The sequence below is a fragment of the Heteronotia binoei genome, chromosome 8 (genome assembly GCF_032191835.1).
Source record: "Heteronotia binoei isolate CCM8104 ecotype False Entrance Well chromosome 8, APGP_CSIRO_Hbin_v1, whole genome shotgun sequence".
In the NCBI taxonomy this organism is placed as follows: Eukaryota; Metazoa; Chordata; class Lepidosauria; order Squamata; family Gekkonidae; genus Heteronotia; species Heteronotia binoei.
In genome coordinates this window covers 447,388-464,123 of record NC_083230.1, presented here as the reverse complement: position 1 = coordinate 464,123, position 16,736 = coordinate 447,388, and the positions used below count along the sequence as shown (strand labels likewise).

Here is a 16,736-nt window from a genome sequence, read left to right as displayed (position 1 = left end):
AGCACTGCCACACCGCCTCGATCCCCATTGCTTTGATTTTTTTCTCAACTTGTCCAATTTGACAAGTTAAGTTCAGAGAGCATTTGATAGATATAGCTCTCCGGTTCAGAATTATAGTGCAAGCGTAACCAGAATAGATGAAACAGCATTTGAACTCAAGTCTCCTTGCTTTAAGTGCAACACTTTAACCACTACCATTAAAGTTTGCCAATGGACTGGAACAAGGGACTGGAACAATTAAAGGGACTGGAACAATTAAAGGGACCAGGGTGGCCACAGAATGATACTAAACATACAACCTCACCTAGGGTTGTCAGGTCTGTGTTGGAAAATACCTTGAGAATTTGGGGAGAGGGTGGAGCCAGCAGAGGGTGGGGTTTGGGGAGGGGAGGGGAGAGGCATGGTACAATGCCATACAGTCCACCCTTCAAAGAAGCCATTTTCTCCAGGGGAGCGGATCTCTGCCAGCTGGAGATCAGTTGTAAAAGCGAGAGATCTCCAGGCTCCACATGGAGGCCAGCAACCCTATGTGTTGCAAACAGCTATATGTACTAATAGTGCTTACAAAAAACAATAAATATGTCAATAAAGTTATATGAACACTCAATATATTTGTATGTGTTTTTAAATATATTTTATCAAAAATCCATATTTATCCAAAAATCCACCATGTATCACTGACACATAAGTGATACTTCAAATGTTGTTTGAAGTATTGCTTATGTGCCAGTGACGCATGGTACATTTTTGGATAAATATGGATTTTTGATAAGTCAAGTCAAGTTAGCCTTTATTAGCAGAAAATAGAGATATATATCAGAGCAAATTGGTTAAAAGAGGTAAAGTAGAACGATTGCATACATATACATCAGAGTAAACATAAACATAAAATTTCTATGAGATCCTCTGACGTGCCTTTAAAGCAGAGTAAAGAAATTTAGCCACTTTCTCAGTGACACTAGATGAAGAATTGTTCAAAAGTCTATAAACCTTAAGTGCATCAGAATAATCAACCATGCTAACTAAAAGAGGATGTAAATACTTGCGACGAAGATCTGTATGCAAATCACTGTAAAGAAGAATATGAGTAATTGACTCCACACATTTTTGTTTACAGAGGCAGTATCTGACTGAGTAGGCTGTCTTGTTGAATCTGCCATAAAGAATAGCAGAGGGCATGGCATTGCATCTGGCAAGGGAACAAGCTCTATGCTGCTGTGGAACCTGCAAGGTGGATAGATATGAGGCCATTTTCCAGTATTAAGAGGGATCTCAAAGCTCAGTGGGGAACAAGTTTTCTTAGCCAGTCTGTAGAGGTTTTGGCGCTCAATATCTAGCAACCTGTTTTTAATTTGTTGGACTGCGGCGGTGAAGGACAGCATGGACAGTAGTTCTAGAGATAAACCCATTGCTTTGATTTTTTTTCTCAACTTGTCCAATTTGACAAGTTAAGTTCAGAGAGCATTTGATAGATATAGCTCTCCGGTTCAGAATTATAGTGCAAGCGTAACCAGAATTTGAAGGTCATGAGCTATGCACTAATAACCATTAAAGACATGCCAGTTCCTAAGCCGATAATTGTATATGGGACACATTTCAGCATGCCCAGAATTTTATGAAAGAAATTGCATTGGGCACGTTCGATATCTCTATGCAAATGCTCTAGAGGTGAGCTTCCTTCTGACAAGTCTCTCCCATTTCCTCATTCCACCTGGTCCTTTAAAGTATGTTTCATATAATAGATTGTTGGCACCCTTTGGTTGTTAGAATGTGCTAAAATGACAGCTCATTTCACTATGGTTCCACTGTGGGTCACATCATGCATTCAGATAGTGCATAAGGACATTCAGAAATGTAACTTGGGAATGCAACATCTGTTTACTAAAACATCACAGACCTGAGATTGGCTTTGATTCCCTGCTGAGTGAACATGCAAAGACAAATGAAAGTTTGCAACTGTGTAGTAAGTGGAACTCCTCTCCTCTCCTCTCACCACCCCGGCATTCTCCCTAAAATTTGAATTTCTCTTTCTCTGTACTCAGGGCTGGCCCTAGACTGTCTGGCACCCTAGGCAAGGCTAACCTAGTTTGCTAGTGGCAGGGCCAGCCCTGGCTGTACTCATCAATTGTTGTTGATAAAATGCCTTCTGGGAGGAAAAACGAGAGCTCTCTACAACAAGACTACTTTGATGTAGTTTATGAGACAATTGAGACAATGTGGGAACAACAATTCTTCACATGGCAGGCAATCTCAACTTCACAGGAAAAAGTATCTGCTGAAACAGTCTCCAGGCTATGCCTGTTAATTGTTTTCAAAGCAGCCAAGCTATGCCAACTGCAGCCCTGTCACATGGATAACAGCAAGCAGACATGTAGCTACTGTATAAAATACACACACACGTGCACCACCTGGTCCTCACTTCTCACTGGACCCTGCTGATGTCAGTTCTCTAATGCTACAAGGCCTATAAACAGAATGGAGCCCAGTGACTGTGCAGTTTTGCTGCACACTGCCAGTTACTGTGAGCATCACCAGCCAATGAGACAGACGTCCTGGCATCTGTGAGCTGTAACTGAAGCAAAAAGACAGATAATAGTATCAGCTCATATTTAGCACACAGCTGGTAGCTAGAACTACCTTGTCTATGAACCAGTTGCTGGTTCTGGTATGGATTTTTTGGGGGGGAGGAAGATTATAGCATGATGATCACAGATGACCTGTATGAAATACAGAACTTATAGGACTCTGTTAAATCTGATTATTTATCACATAGTAAGTAAACTGAATGAATTCACTGGAATGATTAATTCATTCTCTGCAGAGCTGAAGCACAGTTGTTGTTGACGACTTTCCTTTGGTTGCTTGCTTTTATTTCCTCTTTCCCCCTTTCTTTTTGCCTACCTGTTAAAAGGTAAAAGTAGTCCCCTGTGCAAGCTCTGGATGACTCTGACTCTGGGGTGATGTCGCATCATGACGTTTTCACAGCAGACTTTTTACAGGGTGGTTTGCCATTGCCATCACCAGACATCTACATTTTACCCCCAGCAAACTGGGCACTCTACTGATCTCCAATTTTGCAAAAATTTAAACCAGAAGCATTTCTTTTTTATAGAAGCAACATTATAGCAGGGGTTTCGAACTCATGAGGATTAGATCTGACATAAATGAGACCTTGTCGGGCTGAGCCAGCTAGTAGAGATATAAACTTTATAAAGGACACAGACAAACACAATTAAACATTTTTAAAATTTAAAATAAAACATGCTTAAAACATTAGTATGCTTGCAATATTTTGTTTAACAGTCTCTGATAACTGACAACTCTTGCTCTGAATTATTGCAGCAAAATGTCTAGCAATCTTGAGTATGCTGTTCAGGTATGTGTCTGTAAGTTGCAAACCTACTTCTGATATATTGACATCCATTACATAAATCTCATGATCAATGCTCTGTGTGCCCTATGACCCAAGGGAAAACAACAAATGGCTGGGCTTTGTAAGCTTTTGTATTTAAGTTGCTTCATGTGCTGATCAAGAACATGTGAAGGAACCATGACACAGACTGAGGACTATGTGTTTATCTACAAAACTATAGTCTTCCCCAGAAAAAATAACTGCAACTCCTATGAGGCAGTGCAAGAATAGAGAGACAGCAATGTATAGTGGCTAGTATCAGCCTATTATCTGGAAAGCCAAGATTTAAAACCCCCATTCTACAAAGGAAATGTGCTGGAAACACACTCTCAGCCAAATCCACCTCACTGGTTTGTTGTTATTCCTCATCCAAATAGTTCACACTGCTTTCCTACTGAGAAAGACTGGATCATGAGGGCATGAATACAGTGAAAAGAGGGATGGAACTGAGTTGAACCCAGGACATTGCTGGCAAAATGAGCTTAACAAAACACAGAGGAGAGAGAGAGACTGTAGCAAGGCAAAAAGCTCTTACAATGAATAAAATTCTGTTGGTTTTAAACATGCTTTTTGTATTTCTCCCATGGAATTGAGCCAGCTAAGCAAAGCAGCCTCTGGCTCTTTCCCTATTCCCATCCACTTATCCTCCCCCCCTCCCCCCTCTTCTCAAAGGGAGAAGGAGCCTCAGCCAATGAGGGAGCTTGGCTCTGTAGCTCTGCTGTGTAACTGAGAAAGCCTCACATCCCAGACTCTGTCAATCGCACAGCAGAGCTACAGAGCCAAGCTCTTCCATTGGCTGAGGAAAAAGAGCATTGGCCAATGAAAGAGCTTGGCTCTGTAGCTCTGCATCGCATCACAGAAATACAAAAAGCACTGGGACAAAGGAAGAGAAGGAGAAAGAAGCAGATGACGGCCACTTGCTCACACACTGCATATTAGCCCTGTGGGAGATGGATCAGGCCCACAGGCCACACATTTGACACCCCTGTTATACAGAGCTTGTAAGAAGCAACTGGCGAGTCTCCCATCCATCCCTCCCCCAACTCAATTTGGAAGGGACTGAAAAATAAATTCTGCTAATTCTGAGCCAGTTTCAAGTTCAAGTCCTACCACACCTTTGATGACCTCTTTATGAGCATGAGAAGGCCCTAAGCCCAGGTGTCCCCATAATGACCCTCAAACATCCCCCTTGCCCCTCGCTCCCCTCAGACTAAGGCCTCAATTAGATGTGACAGTGTCCCCAAGTCCACTACAGAGATACCTCCACTAATTTAAGGATGAAATTTCCTCTGTTTACAAATGGCACAGAGGCTCAACCCTCCTGTTCCTGTTGGAGCTCCTGTTCCTCTCACCTGTGGGGCATTTTCAAAACCTCAAACCCCTGAAATTTGGTTTCTTGAAAATGGCAGACAGGTATGGGGAACAGGTGTTCCTCCCTCCACACCATGGTCTCAATTATGTACCCCTGTGGCATGAACAGAGGAAATTTTATCCCTAAAGTGGCAGAGGCATTCTTGTGGTGGACCCAAGAATGTCTAGCAGTGGTGGCAGGAACCAAGAACAGCTGGTGTTATTTAATGGTTAAAATATCAGCTGAGGATCTAGAAGACTCAGGGTGAAAACCATATAGCCATAGAGCTCAGTGGATCACCTTGAGCTAGTCACTCTCTCTTAGCTACAACTCTATCACATGATTATTGTGACCATAACATGAGGATAGGAGAATGGAGTAGGTTGCCTGGAGAGCTGGAAGGAAGGGCTTGATAAAATGCTCAGGATCCTCACAGTCAGGAGGACTAAAATGGAATATGCTCAAAAACTCTGCAGTTATAGCATCCTGGATATCAGGAAAGTGTCGCTATCCAAGGCTCTTGGAACAAAAGCGCTTGCTATGGGGAGAAAACCAGCTGCCAGGGGGAATAGATTATGTGCTCCAATTTGACAGTTTACACTCCACTCCACTTTCTTTTGATGTGATCAGCATAAATGCATGTCTAAGGGCTCTGTCATCTCATGTACCTTGGGCCTAAGAAAAGAAAGGATCTGGAGAAAAATTGATGTAAGAATACTGAAGTGAAGCACTGCTGATCAGGGATTCGCTAAAGAAAAAGCAGAAATACCTTGAGAAGGAAGAAAAAAGTGCCATGCTTCTCTAAACACTCTCACTGCTGGCTAGGGTCAGATGGATATTCCTGTATAGCAAAATGTTCTTACTTATTACATTTAAGCTATTCAAAATAATTTCCTTCAGTGTACTACTAACTTAGCCAGTACCCAACTCGACAAAATGCAGAAAGGAATTGATGGCATACATCCAAGAGTTCTCAAAGAACTCAAATGCAAACTTGTGGATCTCCTGACAAAGCTCTGCAATCTATCTGCCTCCATTCCTGATGTAGCTAATGTAACCACAATTTTTAAAAGTCTCACTAACTTTCTTTGAGGGGGTGGAACAAACATGTGGACAAGGGTGACCCAGAAGATGCTGTTAAATTTCAAAAAGCTTTTACTAAAGTTCCTCATTAAAGGCTCCTAAGTAAACTCAGCAGTCACAGCATAAGAGGATCAAATCCTCTTGTGGATTAAAAACTGGTTAATTAACAAGAAACAGAGAGTGAGTATAAATGGGCAGTTTTCACAGTGAAAGGGGGTAAGCAGTGGGGGTACTGCAGGACTCAGTATAAGGTCTGGTGCTTTTAAATTTGTTCATTAATGATTTGGAGTTGAGAGTAAGCAGTGAAGTGGCTAAGTCTGCAGATGACACTAAATTGTTCAGGGTGGTGAGAACCAGGGAGGGCTGTGAGGCACTCCAGAGGGTTTTATCAAATCTGGGACCAATTTTGCAATCACCTTACGCCACTCTCACGTTCGTCTTCTCAGTGTGGTTTCCTTCCAATTTCACATTATCTGCCCAAGGGCTGCAGCAAGCATCAGCATTTTCGCACAGCAAACAGAAACTGGTTTTTAGCGGTTTCTGTTTGCTGCATGAAAACGCCGACGCTTGCTGCAGCCCTGGGGCAGATAGTGTGAAATCAGAAGGAAGCCATGCTGAGAAGACAAACATGAGAGCGGCATAAGGTGAGTGCAAAATCGGTGTAGGTGAATAGGTATCAACTTGGCAAATGAGGTTCAACATAGGCAAGTGCAAAGTAATGCACACTAGAGCAAAAATCCTAATTATAAATATATGTTGATGAGGTCTAAACTTGTGGTAACGGACCAGGAGATAGTTCTTGGGAGTCATGGCAGATAACGCATTTAAAACTGCAATTAAAAAAAAAAAGGAAAATGCTATGCTGAGGATTATTAGGAAGGGAATTGAAAACAAATCAGCAAGTATCATAATGCCAGAGCCGTAGCCAGGATTTGAAAGGTCGGGGGGCATTTACATTTTTCAGGGGGCACTGATGCCACCTTTGGTGCCCCACACAACCTTCGCTTTAGTTGCTCCCCCGCCCTCCCTCCCTGCCTCTCTTTTCGCTGTCCTTCCCTCCAACCAAATTGCTTCCAGGTCGGGGGCAGAAATAGTAGGGCTGGATCTACATATTTTTTGAGGAGGGACAAAAGTAAAAACTGACACCCCTTAATTTTTTTCCTTATATATATGTATATGATCAATGCTTTGAAATAGACATAAAATAAACAACTTCAGAGGTGCTGGCCACTGGACAAATGGGGAGGGGAGAGACAATTGCAAAGGCTTACATTTTAGGAGACAAATCACGTGTCATAAAAGCAGTGTTCCCTCTAAGCTGAGTTAGTGTGAGCTAGCTCACAAATTTTTAGCCTCCAGCTTACACATTTTTGTCTTAGCTCAGGAAAAATGCCCCCTTTTCCTTCCTTTCTTCTGTACCCCTGTAGGGTTCATGTTGGTGAAGAGATCCTGAGCAGTTTGTAAATGTCTGCCCCTTTAAGGCTGGGCAGGAAGGAGGAAACAGGAAGGGCTTCGGAGAACGGCACCTCCCTTTCTTTGCTTTCGTTTTCACAGCAGGCAGAGGGAAGAAGACCCAGTAAGTATTTGTGTGTGTGAGAGAGGAAGGGGGCAGGAAGGGGGGATTCCCTGGTATGGAGGCCCTCCCCCCCCTTTAGAAAGCGTGTGGGGGGGGAGGGAAATGTCTACTAGGCACTCTATTATTCCCTATGGAGAACAATTCCCATAGGGAATAATAGGGAATTGATCTGTGGGTATTGGTGGCTCGGGGGGGGCTATTTTTTGAGGTAGATGCACCAAATTTTTAGTATAGCATCTAGTGCCTCTCCCCAAAATACCCCCCAAGTTTCAAAACGATTGGACCAGAGCGTCCAATTCTATGAGCCCCAAAAGATGGTGCCCCTATCCTTAATTATTTCCTATGGAAGAAAGGCATTTAAAAAGGTGAGCTGTCCCTTTAAATGTGATGGCCAGAACTCCTTTGGAGTTCAATTATGCTTGTCACATCCTTGTTCCTGGCTCCACCCCCAAAGTCTCCTGGCTCCGCCCCCAAAGTCCCCAGATTTTTCTTTAATTGGACTTGGCAACCCTAAGGTCAGATCAGAATTTCAAGTGGACACACTGGCAAGGGGGAAACGAGTGAAGTTGCCTCTATCTGCCTCTTCTGAGTCTGCTGGTGGAACACAGAGAAGGGGAAGAAATAAGGGGCAAGCACAGCCAAAAGCTAAAGGGAGATGGGCTCCCCCTTTCACCCAGGATCCCCACTCTCTCTCTGTGAATGAGGAAGGAAATGAGAGAAAGGAAGGAAAGGAAACAGACAGAAAGAGAATAGGTGAGAGAGAAGTGAAATGAAGGAAAGGAGAGACAGGAAGGAAAGGAACATAAGAACATAAGTGAAGCCATATTGGATCAGGCCAACGGCCCATCCAGTCCAACACTCTGTGTCACACAGTGGCAAAAATTTATATATATACCACACACACTGTGTCTAATAGCCACTGATGGACCTGTGCTCCATATTTTTATCTAAACCCCTCTTGAAGGTGGCTATACTTGTGGCCGCCACCACCTCCGGTGGCAGTGAATTCCACATGTTAATCACCCTTTGGGTGAAGAAGTACTTCCTTTTATCCATTTTAACCTGTCTGCTCAGGAATTTCATCGAATGCCCACGAGTTCTTGTATTGTGAGAAAGGGAGAAAAGTACTTCTTTCTCTACTTTCTCCATCCCATGCATTATCTTGTAAACTTCTATCATGTCACCCCGCAGTTGACGTTTCTCCAAGCTAAAGAGCCCCAAGCGTTTCAACCTTTCTTCATAGGGAAAGTGCTCCAGCCCTTTAATCATTCTAGTTGCCCTTTTCTGGACTTTCTCCAATGCTATAATATCCTTTTTGAGGTGCGGCGACCAGAACTGCACACAGTACTCCAAATGAGACCACACCATCGATTTATACAGGGGCATTATGATACTGGCTGATTTGTTTTCAATTCCCTTCCTAATAATTCCCAGCATGGCGTTAGCCTTTTTTATTGCAATTGCACACTGTCTTGACATTTTTAGTGAGATCTACCACAACCCCAAGATCTCTCTCTTGGTCAGTCTCTGCCAGCCCACACCCCATCAACTTGTATTTGTAGCTGGGATTCTTGGCCCCAATGTGCATTACTTTGCACTTGGCCACATTGAACCACATCTGCCACGTTGACGCCCACTCACCCAGCCTCAACAGATCCCTTTGGAGTTCCTCACAATCCTCTCTGGCTCTCACCACCCTGAACAAGGAAACAGACAGAGAGAAAAAGAAGAGAGAGCCCTGGAGGGTAGGCCCTCCTTTGTATAAAATAATTTTATTAATTTGCAATATATTGATATAATATCCTTAAAAGAATAGAAGAATCAATAGTTAATAACAATACATTACAGTTTCCCCCCTCCTCCTCTCCCCCCCTTTCATGACCCTCGCTGGTGTTCACTTAAATTGGTAAAAAATACAAGATAATTTTATCAAACCAAGAATCTCCATATTAGAACCTTATAACAGTAAAAAAATAAAAAAGAAAGAGATGAGTATAAGAAAAGTCAAACCCTATATGTCCATCTTCATTCTTATCCTTTCACCTTAAACAAAAGGAATTTTTTAATAAGTTTTAGTCCATTATTCCGCCACACTTCAGCTATTGTCAAAAATCACTAAACGTCCCTTTACCTTCCATTGTTTTTCAACATATTTTTGAAATTTCTCCCATTCCTTTCTAAACTTCTCCAAATCATAGTCTTTTAAGATTCTTGTAAGTTTGTCCATTTCACTCCAAGACATAACTTTTAAAATCCAATCCCATTTTTCTGGTATTTTATCTTGCTTCCATAACTGCGCATATAATGTCCTTGCAGCAGAAAGCAGATACCACACCATCATTCTGTCTTGTTTTGGAAAACTTTCAATTTGTAATCCCAACAAAAAAAAAGTCTGGAGACCTCTTAATGTCATAACCTAAATTTTTTGACATTTCTTTCTGAATCATTTGCCAAAATTGTCTTGCCTTTTCACAAGTCCACCACATATGAAAGATCCTTCATGCTTTTTACATTTCCAACATCTATCTGACATCTGATTGTTCATTTTTGCCAGTTTCTTAGGTGTCACGTACCATCTATATAGCACTTTAAAGCAATTTTCTTTAATGTTGTAACATGTCGATATCTTCATAGAGTTCTTCCATAAATACTCCCATGATTCCATTTGTATTTCTTTGTTAAAATTGATTGCCCATTTTATCATTTGAGATTTAACTACATAAGAACATAAGAAAAGCCATGTTGGATCAGGCCAATGGCCCATCCAGTCCAACACTCTGTGTCATGCAGTGGCCAAAACATTTATATATATGCATCTGCCATGTTGACGCCCACTCACCCAGCCTCAACAGATCCCTTTGGAGTTCCTCACAATCCTCTCTGGTTCTCACTACCCTGAACAATTTAGTGTCATCCGCAAACTTGGCTACTTCAATGCTCACTCCCAACTCTAAATCATTTATGAACAAGTTAAAGAGCATGGGACCCAGTACCTAGCCCTGCGGCACCCCACTGCTTACCATCCTCCACTGCGAAGACTGCCCATTTATACTCACTCTCTGCTTCCTATTACTCAGCCAGTTTTTGATCCACAAGAGGACCTGTCCTTTTACTCCATGACTCTCAAGCTTTCTAAGGAGCCTTTGATGAGGAACTTTATCAAAAGCTTTCTGGAAGTCAAGGTAAACAACATCTATCAGGTCTCCTTTGTCCACATGTTTGTTCACCCCCTCAAAGAAATGTTCACCCCCTCAAAGAGGCAAGATCTTCCCGTACAGAACCCATGCTGAGTCTTCCTCAATAACCCATGTTCATCAATGTGCCTACTCATTCTGTCCTTGAGAATGCTTTCTACCAACTTTCCCGGTATTGAAGTCAGACTGACTGGCCTGTAATTTCCCGGATCTCCTCTGGAACCCTTTTTAAAGATGGGGGTGACATTTGCTACCTTCCAGTCCTCAGGAACAGAGGCAGATTTCAATTAAAGATTACAGATTTTTGTCAGAAGATCCACAAGTTCAACTTTGAGTTCTTTCAGAACTCTCGGATGTATGCCATCCGGACCTGGTGACTTATTAGTTTTTAATTTGTCTATCAGTTGTAGGACCTCCTTTTTTGTCACCTCAATCTGACTCAGGTCTTTCAACACCCCTTCCAAAATTAGTGGTTCTGGGGCGGGCAAAAAGTGCTCATCTTCCACAGTGAAGACGGAGGCAAAAAATACATTCAGCTTCTCAGCCATTTCCCTATCCTCCTGCAGTAGCAGAGCTGATCCGCCTTGATCCAGATGCCTTCTAAGGTCATCTGTGAGGGCGACCAGAGCAGTGTCCATCCCGTGACCAGGATGGAAGCCAGACTGGAAGGAATCAAGGACAGATGCATCTTCCAGGAAAGCCTGAAACTGCTCCACCACTGCTTTCTCAATTATCTTGCCCAGAAACGGTAATTTCGAGACTGGGTGATAATTGGCTAGGACCAATGGGTCCAGAGATGGCTTCTTCAAAAGCAGGCAAACCATAGCCTCTTTAAGCTTGGCCGAGAATACCCCTGATGATAGGGATAAGTTAACCATCTCGGTCAAGGGCTCCTGAATGACATCCCCGCCTGCTTTAACAAGCCAGGATGAACACAGGTCCAGAGGACAGGTGGTGGGCTTCACTGCAGCCAAGATCCTGTCCATATCCTCCTGATAGAGAAAGCTGAAGTGGTCCAACATGGGACCCGAAGATGGACAACAGGCTTCCAGTTCCTGTACTGTATCAATTGTGGCTGGGAGATTCTGGCAAGAGTCAAGACCTTATCTGTGAAATAAGTCGTAAAAGCCTCACAGCCAATATCCAATTCCCTAAACTTTTGATTGCCTGTCGACACCATAGTCAATGATTGAATCATTCTAAACAATTGAGCTGTGCGCGATTTCACAGATGCAGTGGAGGTCGCATAGAAATCTCTCTTAGCGGATTTCATTGCCTTTTCATAGACCTTCATAAACGTTCTATAAGAAGTTCTAGACTCCTCGTCATAGGATCTCCGCCACACTCACTCTAGCTGTCTGAGCTGCCGCTTCATCCTCTGCAGCTCCAGGGTATACCAAGGAGCTGCTTTGGTGCGGCAGCAAAGAGGGCACTGGGGTGTGATATCGTCAATGGCTGTGGAGAGCTGGGAAGACCAGTCCTCCGCTAGCTAATCCAACGATCCGCCCAGGGACATCAGATCCCGCAGAGCCTCCCAAATCCTCTGCGGGTCCAGTTGACTCTACGGGTGAGTGTAAATCTTCTCACCGCCCTAACAGGAGGAGGGCTGCAGGTCCAGTCAGACTTTTAGGATATAATGATCTGACCATGGAACTGTGTCAACAGCTATCAGATCCGGTGTTATTCCAGCCCCAAGGATCAAATTGAGCATATGGCTGGCCTGGTGAGTGGGTGCCGAAACAATCTGGCTAAGTCCCAGTACCTCCATGGATGACACCAGGTCCTGAGCATGCAAGGAAGCTGCATCATCAACATGGACAATGAAATCCCCCAGGACTAATAGCCTGGGGAAGACCAATGCCCAGGTCAATACTGCCTCCAGCAGGGCAGGCAGGCTCTCTGAGGGTGCATTGAGCAATCTTTTTAAAACTTCTTTTAAGGAGAGGCACCAGATGCTATCTGAGAATTTGATGCCTCTGCTTAAAACAGCCTCCCCAGAGCCCCAGATACCCACAGATTGATTCTTCATTATATCCTGTGGGGATCAGTCTCCATAGGGTATAATGAAGTGCCCAATGGACATTCAACCACCACCCCTATCATGATCTGAAGCCTAATGTGGCCTAGAGGGCAGGGGCCTAGAGGGCCTGCCTAGGAGTAGATACAGGGGCCTACATCTCCCAGAATTCATTCTGTCCCTCTGAATGGGTAGCAAACAGACACAGCCAGGCTGAGTCATGCAAGTCGGGTGATATCAAATCACCCAGAAATTGTTGCCAGTCTCCGTGTGGGACCTGGATATCTCCCAGAATTATAACTGAACTCCAGATGACAGAGATCTGTCCACCTGGAGAAACTGGCTGCTTTGGAGGGGTGGAATCTATGGCATTACATCTGGATGAGCCCCTCCCCCTCCATAAACCCTGCCCTCTTCAGACTTCACCACAACACCTCCAGGAATTTCCCAATCTGTTCTGGCAACTCTTACTAAGCCTGGATTCAATGAGTCCTCTCTCAAAGGCCAGAATAGGTCTGGAAAGGGCCCTGTCCCCATCCCTGGCTCTTACTTACAGAACCAAGAATGCTGGAATGCTATGGCTGCCTAGCAGCAGCCACTGAGAGAATCAGTTGCTTAAAGTTAAAGGCACTCAATTTATCAATTTGGGGTTTTTTAAGCTCCCAATCTATTATTTTTGTGTGTGTAAACCTGGAATGTTTTTGAGGTTTGTAGAAAGATCTGTCTTATCTGTTCACCAGATTTAAGTGACGTCAGATTTGGCCAACTTCAGTATTAGTATATCCCTTCAGATTTCCTCCTCTCCCCCCCCCCTTTTCTGGATCAAGGCGGATCAGCTCTGCTACTACTTTTAGATCTCTCAGCAGCATTTCACATGGTCAACTACGATCTAATGACCCACTGCCTTGCCGACATTGGAGTCCAGGGGGCTGCCTTACAGTGGTTCTCCTCCGTTCTCTGTGGTCGGGGACAAAGGGTGGCGATCAGCGAGCAGACCTCCCTGCGTCATCCACTGAAGTATGGTGTACAGCAGGGAGCTATTTTCTCGCCAATGATATTTAACATCTATATGCACCCCCTTGCCCAGATTGCTAGAGATTTTGGGATGGGTTGTCACCAGTATGCAGATGACACCCAGCTCTATCTGTTGATGGATGGCCACCTAGATTCTACCCCAGACCATCTAACCCGGGCACTGCAAGCAGTGGCTGGTTGGATGCAACTGAGCCAGCTGAAGTTTAATCCAACCAAGATGGAGGTTCTGTACATGAGTTGTGGGGGGCTAAGATCAAGCATCTGGCTCTCCACTCTGGATGGTGCATCTCTTGTGCCAGTTCAGAAGGTGAGGAGCTTGGGTGTGATACTGGATGTCTTCCTTTCTATGGAGGCCCAGGTCACAGCTGTTGCACGATCTGCCTTTTACCATCTTCAGCAGGCCAAACAACTAGCACCTATCTGGTCCCTCAGGGCTTAGCTACAGTGATCCATGCAACAGTCACTTCCAGGTTGGACTACTGTAACTCGGTCTATGCAGGCTTGCCCTTGAGGCTGATCTGGAAGCTCCAGCAGGTACAGAATGCAGCAGTACGATTTCTGACTGAATCGCCTATATGGGCGAGCAGTCTGCTGATGCTGTGCAATTTACACTGGCTACCAATTGAGTACCAGATCTACTTCAAGGTTTTAGTATTGACATTTAAAGCCTTACGCAGCGTGGGACCGGCATACCTGCAAGACCGTCTCTCCCCATATGAGCCCTGAAGGTCGTTACAGTCGACCAGTCAACATCTCCTGACCATCCCTGGCCCAAGGGACATCCGGCTTGCCTTGATCAGGGCCACGGCCTTGATCAAGGCCAGGGCTTTTTGCCTTGATCAGAGCTCGCCACGCCCCCGGCCCGCCTCCACCCCCCCTCCGATTCCACCCCAGAGGCGGAGCGGGGGAGGCCGCCGCGCCGCTGCCGCCCCCCCGCAGCTGCTCCTTTGAGATGGGCTCAGGCTAAGCCCATCTCAGAGGAGCAGCCACTGCGAGTAGAGAAGAGGCGGCAGCTGCGCAGCGGCATCGCCTACTCCGAGATGGGGCAGCTCGCCATGCTCCCCGGCGCCATTTCTCCCCCTCCCCCCTAGCTCCACCCCAGTGTCTCCTGGCTCCACCCCCAACGTCCCCAGATATTTCTGGGATTGGACTTGGCAACCCTACCTAATAAGCAAAGGAGCTCCTGCTACAAAATGAGTCCTGAGGGAAGGCATTTAAAAAGGAGCGTAGTCCCTTTAAATATTATGGCCAGAACTCCCTTCAGAGTTCAATAGTGCTTGTCACAACCTTGTTCCTGGCTCCACCCCCCCCCCCCCAAGTCCCCAGATATTTCCTGAGTTGGACCGGGCAACTTTAGATTCTCTATACCATAAAACATGTAATCTGTTACTGAGTAATGGCCCTTATTTTAAAACATTTTAAAGCTGCCTTTCCACTCAAATTAGGGCCCACAAATTGGCAAACAAACAAAAAAATTAAAAGAAGCTTGCAAGAAGCTTTTAATGCAAGAAGCTTGCTTGCATTAAAACAAAACACAGACACATGAACAAGAAGGAGAGTTAATGAAAGTAAGTGAAGCAACACCAAACAAAACAGCAAATTCCTTACTTGCGGGTAGAAAAAAAAAAGAACAGATTAATCTCTCTGAAGAGAGAATTTCATAGTTTTGGTGCCACATCCAAGAAAGCTCTTTTTTGAGTTGCCACTCATCTAGCCTCAGATGGTGGGGGCCGCTGAATCAGGGTCCCTGAAGATGGCTGTAGTAAGTTCAAATGGTAGCAGGCATTTCTTAAGGTACACTGGCCCCAATACGTATATAGGGTTTAAAGATGAATCCCGGCATCTTGAGTTGGGTTCTGAAGCAAATTGGAAATGAGTTTAGGTGGAACAAGTCTGAACTGAAAAGGTCCCTGTGGCCCACTCCACTCAGAATTCTGGCTGCAGCATTCTGCAGCTATTATAGTTTATGGATGCTTTTCAAGGGCAGCCCAATGTGGAGTGTATTGCAGTAATCTAATCTAGATGTCACCTGGGCATGTACCACAATGAATGTATAAACTGGTCTCCAGTACTGTCTATGTCAACCAGTAGTGAGTCCCAGGCCTCAAAGTATTTTCGTGTCTTGCTGCCAGAGATACTTTGAGCAAACATCTCCAAGACTGACCTGCTGCAAGAGACAGTTCGAGAAAACATCTCAAAGACTGAATCACTACCATTGAATTTTACCCTTCCTCTTTTTAGCTGTGGCCCCAGTTTTAGAAAACCATCTGGTTCAGAAACTAAAAAGGGAAAGTACTATACTCAAGAATAGTGTTAGGCGTGAACTAATGGGAAGACACAAGGAAATTGGAATTTTGTTCTTTTGATTATTATAATGTATACTCAGTGCTGTCTTGTGTTTGTGGTCTGATTTTGGTGAGAATGACTTGTAAATCACTCTTGAGTTCATTTTGAGTGCAGTAAAATACAATACCCTGAAATCCAGAAATATTATAGTCAGTACATGTTATGTATTGCGTTTTACTGGGTTCTTGTTGCCTGAGCTTCAGGCAGGTACTCATTGCAAATCAGGATCCAGAGGCCTGGATGAACCTGCCAATTGGGACGCTAGGCACATACCAACATGTAACAGCACAGCTTTTTTGTAGCAGGAACTCCTTTGCATATTAGGCCACACACCCCTGCTGTAGCCAATTCTCCTGGAGCTTACAGTAGGCCCTGGAATAAGAGCCCTGTAAGCTCTTGGTGAATTGGCTACATCAGGGTGTGTGGCCTAATATGCAAAAGAGTTCCTGCTACAAAAAAAAAGCCCTGTGTAACAGAGATGCAAATGAAGGATTCTGGAGAGAGAAAATAGGAGTAACTGATGCCTGCTAGGGGGGCCTGGTTAACCATGGCGAGATTGTATATAGTTCACTGAGTTGCCAGTGTTTCTCTGTTACTATTTCTTCTTCCAATAAAATGTTCTTGGTTGATTCAGAGCTCACTAAACTCACTTTATTTCAATACATATACCAGGGCAAAATAGAAAGTACTCTAAGTTTACCACACATGAATTACAGATGTTA

At 44.3% G+C, this 16,736-nt stretch overlaps 1 protein-coding gene across 5 annotated transcripts in view; it reads right to left on the bottom strand.

Annotated features, from left to right (window-relative positions):
* The window catches only part of CACNA2D1 (calcium voltage-gated channel auxiliary subunit alpha2delta 1), a 1,217,365-nt gene that overhangs the window by 984,056 nt on the left and 216,573 nt on the right, over positions 1–16,736 (bottom strand). The gene's annotated exons all lie outside the window — the stretch shown is intronic.